This window comes from Salvelinus sp. IW2-2015, linkage group LG28 (genome assembly GCF_002910315.2).
Source record: "Salvelinus sp. IW2-2015 linkage group LG28, ASM291031v2, whole genome shotgun sequence".
Taxonomy (NCBI): domain Eukaryota; kingdom Metazoa; phylum Chordata; class Actinopteri; order Salmoniformes; family Salmonidae; genus Salvelinus; species Salvelinus sp. IW2-2015.
The window spans coordinates 21,622,602-21,632,275 of NC_036868.1; the positions used below are offsets into that span (position 1 = coordinate 21,622,602).

Below are 9,674 nucleotides of genomic sequence, written 5' to 3' on the forward strand. Positions count from 1 at the left end.
GTGCTATTTTTAGGAAACTACTGCATCATGTTTCCCCCTCTGCGACAGACACTTAGTGACATGACACCCGTTCAGACAATACTGTGGTGGAACTCCACAACCACACTAAAGTAACATCTAGCCCTTACAACATCACTGCTACACTGACTACTGAGCTATTAAATCCCATAGAGGTACTGCATCAAAGTAATGAGCTTGGCTTGTAGTAAATAACTTTTTCATTTTAGAGGGAAACCATTTTGCTAAAAAATGAAAAGGCAAAAGTGATAGAGCGTAGTAATTGTATTATAGCATAATTTGTCACAGAGCTGGAGTATGGACTGTGGCTAAAGCAGCAAGCTCTCATAGGCTCACGTCAGATTTGACGTTCATCTGAATTCTTAAGGTTAGGCATTAAGTCTGAAGGTTGAGGTAAGTGTTAAGGCTTAAAAMAAAWATATAAAAAAYGACTTTCTGTGGCTGGATTCAAACACGCAACCTTTGGAACCAGAGACAGATGCTTACAGAGGCAGATGCTTACAGAGGCAGATGCTTACGTCTATCTGCCATCCCCGTCCACAGCGCCCTAGMAAAATCAAAGCCTTCTTGAAGGTTACAGCGCTCAGTGTTTCACCTGGTGGCATGTTTCCACGTCATCTCCCGAYGTCCTCGGACATAGATGGACGTCGAATACTGACTTGTATCACGGTTGACCTGCCAGGGATAAAGTATGCAGAAGGTACACTGGCATAGCGGAAACCCCCACACGCCCCATAAGGCAGGGGGGGGCACAAGAGTTCTGGGGGCCCATGTGCCCATCATCTCACACCTAGTCTAAATTTGAGGAATAAATATGAATAATTTTGACAGTAATTTCCACTTGCAGCAAGAAAAGTGTTTGTGTTGTCCAATGTACATGGGTAGTAGGTGAGTCAGACAATATSGTTTTCTTGCATCTAATCAGCCCATTTCTCAGCGGCGGCGGCYCGCCTYGGCCTCCTCACCTAATTGCCAATCAAGTTTWAAAAAGTTAGGTGAATCAGGTGGGACTCGGATGGAGAATGAGTGAGTTGTTCAACATGGATAAACAAAAGGCAAGACCAAGTGGTGYCCGAAAAACGTTWAAAAAAAAMCKTTATCAATCTGATCAAWTTCCTGAAGATTACCAYGTCAGCAAAACTAYYAGCTCGTCCTCGACTGATGAAACACCATCACAAGTAGAAGCTAGCACGCCTACTTAAAGGAACATTTGAAGTGATCTTTTGACAATCAAATGAAAACATCATGACTGTGTTTAAGCCACAGTAAAAGGTCATACATTTTTAAAGTTAAACTCCGACTTTGCGCAGGTCCAGAGAAACTGTGCCACGTCAGTGAGAAGATAAGAAGGTAAGAGAGGTTTGCCTGTAGGACAAACACATGCACGCACTCACATACAGATGTATACACGCACGCACGCACGCACGCACGCACGCACGCACGCACGCACGCACGCACGCACGCACGCACACACACACACACACACCTATGCTAACAATTGTCTGACGAGAGTGTGAGTGCTTAACTCACAGCGATGAGGTGTGTGTGCCTACACGTATGTGTGTGTGTGCACAAGAGTGTTCAGTGTAGGTTACTGTGTTGTTTCACCCCGGGAAAGTAAAGGACCTGTAAAAACAAATCCCCTCTCTGTATGTTCATTTCCTCCCTCTCTGTTTTAGCCAAAATGAAAATATGCTTAACACAAATAGCTACGATTCCTTCCAGCTGTTTCCTAGGCAACCCCATTCTATCCGAAGCCTCTGGTTTCCATGTTTATCATGAGTGTGTTTGCTTTGTTGCTGTGTTTCGGGATGCCGTGTCTCTGCTATGTCTCTGAAGTGTCTGTGTGAGTGTTGTTGCATACCAGTGTGTGTGTGTGTGTGTGTGTTTTAATGTGACAGTGTAACAACACTCATCTACTCCATGGTGTTCCAGTACAGAGCACTTCCTGAAACATTCTGTAGAGGAGCTGGATCTGACCCACTGCTGTCCAATGGGGGAGAGGGAGAGTTATGGCTGTTTGCTCTAGGTGTGGAAACATGCAGTACTGATGCTGCTACAGTATGAGAGGGGACACAGGGCTTTGGCCTGGAAGACGGGATGCTTTGCCCAGATTACTCTATGAATAAAATAGGAGAGAATAGAATAAGGGAGGAAGGGAGAGAGAGAGAGAGAGAGAGAGAGGGGGAAGGAAGGGTAGGGGGAGAAAGGCAATAGGAGATTGAGAAAAGCAGCCAGAAAGCCATAGAGACAAAACGAGAGAATGACAGAAAGAGAGAGCCAGACAGAAAGAACAACAGGACGACAGGATAGAGAGCGAGATATAAGCCTATATCGTGGACTATAGGTACCTGAGACTCCCACGTACTTTTAACAGATCACGGCAATAAGAGTTTCAGCTAGACGGTCTTGGAGTTTGGAACACCAGGATCTTGTTTCTTTGGAGGAGTTAGAAAGTCTGGTTGACTCACATACTGAAGAATGTGACTGYCATTTTWAAAATTTAACTAGGCAAGTCAGTTAAGAATAAATTAATATTTACAATGACAGCATACCAGGGAACAGTGGGTTAACTGCCTTGTTCAGGGGCAGAATKACATATTTTTACCTTGTCAGCTCKGGGATTCGATCCAGCAACCTTTCGGTTACTGGTCCAACGCTCTAACCACTTGGTTACCTGCCGCCCCGTCGTTCGGATTTAATGCGGTGGTACATATGATATATTTGACCTATGATGTTTCTGTTTCTGTATGTAATCGTAATGTATGTGTGTCTACATCTATTTGTTTATGGTGTGCYTATGTCTGTAAGTTGTTATGTCTGWGATGTGTCTGAAACTTAGTTCCCCCCCTGCTGCTGTGTGGGTTGGACCAGGTCTCTCTGGAAAAATAGATTTGATCTCAATGAGACTACGTAGATAAAGGTTCAATTAAACAAAGACATCAAGACACAACTAGCTAACCAATACCCCCTTACCCCTGCGCACGCACGCACGCACGCACGCACGCACGCACGCACGCACGCACGCACGCACGCACGCACGCACACACACACACACACTCACACACACACACACACAGACGTTTGTTTGACCATTAAAAATAGTATTTTCCAACACTAACCCTAAACCCACTAACACTAAGCCTAACCTTAATCCCAAAACCCTAACCCTAACCTTAACCCCAAAACCCCTAAACTAACCCTTAAGCTTAAAATAGTGTTTGAACAAATTCAGGACCTGACTTTTCAAAAAAGTTTGTTTGTTTTCCTTGTTTTCCTATCTTTTCAGGACATCCGGGTGAAATGTTAGGACATTGGGTTACTGATAATGTAGGTAAACAAGTACACACTCACACACACAAACAGAGGGCCAGCACCATCATCCCTGCCCTAACTATTTCAAGACATCTTAGTAGAGCCTGGCTGTGATGGCAGCGATGTAGGGAAGCTCTCAAGGGTCAACAATTCCTTTCAACCTGTCTGCAGTGAGAGGGGTGTATATGTGTGTCTTTGAGGGGACTCTCCTCGCATGACACACACACAACCCCCACCACCAGCCAGTGTTGAGTGCTCTGAGTGCTCTGTACGGTGTTACCCTCCCAGTGCTACACGCACTGTAACAATCACACACTGAAACACTAGCAAAGAGACACACAGAGAYACACACTTAGACACACAGACACACACTTAGACAAACTCAGACAGAGATACACTCAAGAACAACCCAACCCAGCTATATTTAGGACCCCACACTATCATGCATATCTAATCTGTACTGCGTTGCCTGGGATTTTCCTTTCACTTTGTCCTTTCAAGCACAGTTGCAGCAACTATGGTGGATGCGTAACCAGGCCAGCTCAGTACAGCTCACCTTGGCTTAGTTCAGCTTGTCTCTGTAGWATAAAAAGGGTCAAATTGCAGAATTCTGTCTCCCCTCAATCTCTTMTTCTCTGAACTATCCACTACCCCTCCAACATGTAATTTGCCGCAACCTGGGATACGACGTCATTTTGACAAGTCCATGTACAGCAGATCATTTGCACGATAACATAGCTTAACACATTGCAGGCTAGCAGGCGCTAGTTAAGGCTAGCACAGGCTAGCGAATGCTAACACTGACTAAAACAGGCTAGTAGAAAAACATTCACAGACTAGCATAAGATAGCTTGCTAACGTAGAGCACAACCAGCCCAGTGGACCTGTCTTGTCTATCTCCTTCCAGTGACTGCTGCTCTGTGGGTGAAATGAGCACACTGTCACCCATCTGATTTATACAGACGCTATTTTTAGCTGCGACAATTTGTAAAATTGACAAAGGATGTTACAACCCAAGTCGCTCGAGGGCGGCAACACGGTGTTGGCTGGAGACCCAGGAGGATATTCATTCAACCTTCAACACACACATGTACACATTGCCTCAGTATGTGCACACACACACACACACACACACACACACACACACACACACACACACACACACACACACACACACACACACACCACACACAACCCACACACACACACACACACACAAACACACACCACACACACACCACACACACACACACACACACACAAATAAGCAGGGGGGAGAACTGTACACATTGAGAACAGACAACAACCCATCTGTCCTTGAGAATGGGTGTCATTTTCATGACCCCTCTCTCTCTATTTGTCTCTCTCTCTCTCTCGCTCTCCCTCGCTCTCTCTCTGTCTGTTTTGTCTCTCTCTCTCTCTATTTGCTATTTGTCTCTCTCTTTTTCTCTCTGTTTCGCTCTCTGTCTTTGCATTCTCTCTCTCTCTCTCTCTCTCTCTCTTCTCTCTCTCTCTCTCTCTCTCTCTCTCTCCTCTCTCTCTCTCTCTCTCTCTCTCTCTCTCTCTCTCTCTCTCTCTCTCTCTCTCTCTCTCTCTCCTCCCTCATCTCTCCTTCTCTCTCTCCCTCTCTCTCTCTCTAACTCCCTCTCGACTGACACACCTCTTCACACTCCTTCTATAGGAGGGAATACATTATGTGTTGGTGTACTGATTGGACACTGTGCAGACTGATATCAAGGAGAATGTGTTAAAAGAGTTTAAAGTAGGCTTGGGCGGTATCCAGATTGTCATACCTTCATACCGTCCTTGTGCCATACCGGGATATTCGGTAATACCGGCACAGAACACAAGGGGCGCTGCTTTCAAACCCCACCTATTCTTTGTAATCTGAAGGTTACCAATGCTAACAAGCACATGTAAAAACCCGTAGAGAATGCTAACTAAATGCTAAYGAGCTCATTGTGAACATTTTATACAGTTTCTGACCTAAACTATACAAGTACAACAAGCTACTCACAGTTTGCTGCACGTACAAAACTAATATTAGCCAGCAAGGCTCTTGATCAAGGAGGGAATTCTCTGCTGTTATGAAGTGAATGCTTGATTTTGKAAGAAACTATCCACTTAGCTAGATTGTTAACTTCTCTAGGATAGGGGGCAGCATTTTCACTTTTGGATAAATAGCGTGCCCAATTTCAACTTCCTTCTACTCATCCCCAGAATATAAGATATGCWTATTATTAGTAGATTTGGATAGAAAACACTCTGAAGTTTCTAAAACTGCTTGAATCATGTCTGTGAGTATAACAGAACTTATGTAGCAGRCAAAACCCMGAGGACTAACCATTCAGATTTTYCTTTTTTTGAGGTCACTGTCTGTTCAATGAGGTTTCATTGGGATACTAGATTTCTAAGGGACTTGTTTGCAGTTCCTACCGCTTCCACTGGATGTCACCAGTCTTTGGAAATTGTTTGAGGTTATTATTTTGTGCAATGAAGAAGTACGGCCATCTTGAATCAGTGTAATGTTATGTGTACTGTTTGAGAGTTGCGCAAGACTAGAAAAGTATCGTTAGTTTGTTGTCCTCCTGTATTGAAAACAGATAGACCCGTCTTCAATTTGATCGATTATTAACGTTTAAAAATACCTAAAGTTGTATTACAAAAGTAGTTTGAAATGTTTTGGCAAAGTTTACACGTAACTTTCGTGAGATATTTTGTAGTGACGTTGCGCAAATTGGAAGCTGTTTTTTTCTGGTCAAATGCGCAAATAAATTGACATTTTGGATATATACGGACGGAATTAATTGAACAAAAGGACCATTTGTGATGTTTTGGGACATATTGGCATGATTATATTTTATTTCTGCGTTTTGTGTTGCGTCTGCAGGGTTGAAATATGCTCACTCTCTTTGTTTACTGTTGTGCTATCATCAGATAATAGCATCTTATGCTTTTGCCGAAAAGCCTTTTTGAAATCTGACATGTTGGCTGGATTCACAACGAGTGTAGCTTTAATTTGGTATCTTACATGTGTGATTTAATGAAAGTTTAGATTTTTATATAATTTTATTTGAATTTGGCGCTCTGCATTTTCCCTGGCTTTGGTCAAGTGGGATGCAATAGTCCCACCATCCAAGAGGTTTTTAACTAGCTACTAAATTAGCAAACCAAATGCACAACTGCAGAGCATTTAGCACATTTTAGACAGTAACTTAATAGTTATAAGATATCTAGCTGGTAAACATTTAGTTGTGAATTCCATATTGTAACTAGATCACCTGGCGCATGATACGCAACAGTCACAAGGCCCCGGTCTCTTGTCGTTGTGTGCTTGTRAACAAGCATAAGCTTCATAACAAAAAATAATGTGACAGGTGAAATGAAAAACGTAATGTTCTTTATCTCCTAACGTATTGCGCAAGTTGACTCCAGGTATTTACTTGAAAAGTAGCTACAAATATTCACATTTATTAAAAAACTTCAAATACATACTTTCAACTGTATTTWAAAAATGTATTTATTTATTTKTATATTTATTGAATATCCGAAACATACAATATACTTGCAGTGAAGCCGTTCAACAACTACACCGCACCAGTCATCCAACAGATTCCCATTCAGAGCGACACACAGAAGTATCCAGGGTCAATGCCCTGCTCAAGGGCACGTTGACAGATCTCCCACCAGGCCAAAAAACCTGAACCCGAACCCTCCAAGATCACCCCACAGTTCCCCAATAGCTGTCTCTCAACCAACCTCCACTCCCACTTGTCTACAATTCCAGATCCCAAACCTCMGCTTCCCTCAGCCCATCCCATCTATCTCTGCTGGCCGACCGTCTTCGGATTTCTACGCAACATATATCTTTCAACTATGCTGTGATGTTTAACATACAATTTCAATCTATCTAATCGAATAGAATCCACAGATTGCGAGATGAAAATTAATACTTTTACTAAGAGTATTAGTATATTAGTAATTGACTGACCTGGTCTCTCCAGATCTCCTAACAGTACTATTTCTAGGGTCAATTTTAGATCAATGCTATGCATTTTCAGCCATTCCTGAACCTGAGACCAGAAACAKGCTACCTGAGGGCAATACCAAAACAAACGGTCTATTGATTCTGTATCCTCACAACAAAATCTGCAGAGCTTTGATGATTTTATGCCCCAAATATTCAACATTTTGGTGGAATTCTATATAATAATTTTAGCTGAAAAGCACAAAGTCTTGAATCTTGCGTTGTTTTACATACTGTATCAACACATAGACCATGTACCTTGGAATCGGTACATCAAAAATCTCTTCCCAACTATTTGCAATCTGTATGGCACAGTTGTCAACATCCTGGTCCTCAAATGAAACTGGTAGACTTTCCTATTTATGCTATTTTCATTCCTTCTCAAGTTTTGATCCTTTATATTGGGCAGACAGACCAGTTCCCCACCTCCTCCTGCTGCCACCTGCCTCCTCCATTTTTGGGGTAATGCTGTAATCAATTGGTTGTACTCTTGGATTGAGGAGACCTTCCCRTACAACTCCATGAAGGACATAACTCTACCATTCCAATTTACAATATCATTTAAGAATAAAATACCATCAAAGGAAGGTACCGTACAATCAGTCCAGCAAAGCTAATTATGCTCCACTATWGCTCGCACGTAATACAACAAATGATCTCCGTAGCTGGAGATTTGAAAGATAGTATGGTCTGAGAAGATATTGGCAGGCCAAACATAGCCAATATGCTGAGATAATGTATTAGGCCTACTGTGCCAACATTATTCTTACGGAACAGTTTTTTAGTGGTTAGGAGCATTGGGCCAGTAACCGAAAGGTCGCTGGTTCGAATCCCCAAGCCGACTAGGTGAAAATCTGCCAATGTGCACTTAACTCGAATTGCTCCTTTAAGTCACTCTGGACTAGTGTCTGCAAAATTACTAAAATATAAATGTATTAAGTTAATGTTGCATAGGCTTACAAGTCATGCACAAAAGAAAAATCTGAGCGGTAGACTTTGACTCTGAAAGTGACTGAAAGTGGTTGGTGACCACTGGTGTTTAAAGAAAATGTGTTCCATTGAGTGACAGCTGTCTGGTTTAAAGTGTTTGGGCTGATTCTGGTGGGCTGTGGGTGGCTCTGCCCTGTGTTTGGAGTGTGCGTGTGTGCGTAAATGGACGTCTGTGTGTGCGTGCGTATGTGTGTCCCTGCGTGAATAATCATGAATGGATGTCTATGTGTGTGTCTGTCCCAGACACTGTGCCGTGGCACATTGTGGCCAGAATTTGTCTCCAGCTGGTCATCCTGGGGTAGTAACACGTGATGTGGAAATGTGGCACAGCATGGCACAGCATGGCACAGCCTGTAGAGGGGAGTAGAGGGTCAGGCTCAGTCCCAATAACCCCCTTAGCCCTCCGAGGCCGTTTTTCGCGACTCCGTGAGCCACCTGGAGTCGTCTCGAAAACCCAAACCTAGGCAACGGGGGTTAGGGTCTGGTTTCAATTGCAGACTCTATTCACAACTTCAATAAGATAAAAAMAWWWTTTACGGGGTGGGTCCTCTTCGGACAGACAACTCTCCCAACAAATCAGGAGGCTGACATGCCAGAACGTCGCAATTCGAAAACCAAAGTTTGCAGGCAAAACCTTTGCAGTGGTTTTAGTGACGCTAGTTGACGCAAACTAGACACTTGCGAAATGCACTCATTAAAAATAACCTCTGTGATCGCCATCTTGCTACTATTTAGTATTTTCTATTTATATTGTATTTTATTTTGTATTTTATAACAGCATTGGGCCAGTAACCGAAAGGTCGCTGGTTCGAATCCCTGAGCTGACTAGGTTTAAAATCTGTCCATGAACAAGACACTTAATGAACCCTAACTGCTCCTGTAAGTCGTTCTGTATAAGAACGTCCGCTAAATAAGACATTGACGTTGTTCCTCTATGCCAAATGAGACTGTCGTTGAAATCAGACCCTAGTCACTGTTGCCTTGGGTTGGGTTTTAGAGACTTCTCCCGGAGTGGGAGTGGTTTTCTGATGACATTTTGAGCTACGCGTAGTGCCWWTTCCGCCCTCTAGTTCGYCCTCCAAAACAAAGCCAATCAAGTTGCAGACTTCCTAGTGAGTGGTACTCAAATTACCCATGAAGCTCTGCGACCCGCGGCTGGATAGTTTCTGCAGGAAAGATGGCTGACAAAAATAGGAGGATGGAAGGAAATGTAAGTCATTATAACTTATTAACGACTCATTTACAAATCATGTAACGAAAAATGTACATGTTAGTTAATGCAAAGACACATTATTGTGCATATTGTTTGGTCATAAAGTTGTTT

The 9,674-nt window shown here is 43.0% G+C and overlaps 1 pseudogene; it reads right to left on the minus strand.

Annotated features, from left to right (window-relative positions):
* Nucleotides 1-9,674, minus strand: part of LOC111954124 (gephyrin-like) — a 151,094-nt pseudogene that overhangs the window by 87,830 nt on the left and 53,590 nt on the right.